This window comes from Galeopterus variegatus, unplaced genomic scaffold (assembly GCF_000696425.1).
Source record: "Galeopterus variegatus unplaced genomic scaffold, G_variegatus-3.0.2 Scaffold1177, whole genome shotgun sequence".
NCBI classification, from domain to species: domain Eukaryota; kingdom Metazoa; phylum Chordata; class Mammalia; order Dermoptera; family Cynocephalidae; genus Galeopterus; species Galeopterus variegatus.
The window spans coordinates 464,705-465,825 of record NW_007727288.1 but is presented as its reverse complement, the minus strand read 5'-3'; positions in this window follow the sequence as shown (position 1 = coordinate 465,825).

Below are 1,121 nucleotides of genomic sequence, written 5' to 3'. Positions count from 1 at the left end.
ATTGGACAGTGTTCTAAAACATACATTTATTTGTTTATTCAAATATATAATGAGTTCCTACCTTTATGAAAGTTACCTTTCAATTAGATGAGAATAAATTAGTGAACAAGAGACAAACAAAAAATCCCAACCCTAAACTCACAAGCAGAGAAACTTGAGGTCTAATCATGCCCTTACTTTGCTCTGAAACCCTTCACTCTATCACCATTGCTGATAAAATTAAGAACAAACTCTTGATCATGGTGTTCAAGGCCTCCTATGATCTACTCCCATATTTACTTATCAATCATTAATGAACTGACTTAATGCGTCCTTTATGTTGTATGCAATACAATCACAATTCAGGAACTCTGCTTCTATAAAAACCTCCTTTTTTTACTTCTTTCTACTTCTCTGATTATGGACATATTGCAAGATGCAACTAAAAACTAAATTTTACATAGAGCCTTTGTTGATCATCTCAGTTGAAATTAATCACTCTCTTTCATGACACTTTCTCCTACTTTTTGTACTTTTTTTATTGCACTTGGTATAATGAACTGTTCAATATACTCTTAAATATTTATTTTCCTTATGCCAGATACCACACTAAGCAGCAATGATACATTAGACCTACTATCTGCCTTTGAGGAGCCTACATCTAGTGGTAGAAATAGACACAAATACAGTATTTATTACAGATACCTGGGGTAATACACGGATTGATGAGAGCAGCAATCCTATTAAGTATGAGGAAAGGATTCCTGAGTAGATAACAATTGTGTATTGAAGGATATGTAGGAATCAGCCAGGCAAAGATGGAAGTAAAGGACATTTTGGGAGACAAGGACAGCCTAAGCAAAGGCAAAGGTCCTCAAGGAGTATTTGGTAACCAGTATAAGAAGTGTGAGGGGAGGCCTGATCCTGGAGGTCTTTGCCACACTAAGAAATGAAGTTGATCCTATAGACAGCTGGGAGTCACAGAAGTTAAGCAAATGAGTGATACACTCAGATCATTTTATCAGCCTGGCTAGAGTCTGCACAATAGGTATGAGCTGATTAAAAACAGACAACAGACAGAAGAGTTAGATGGTCCCAGCAATAGTCCACAAGAAAAATGAAAAGTGTTGAAACTAATGCAA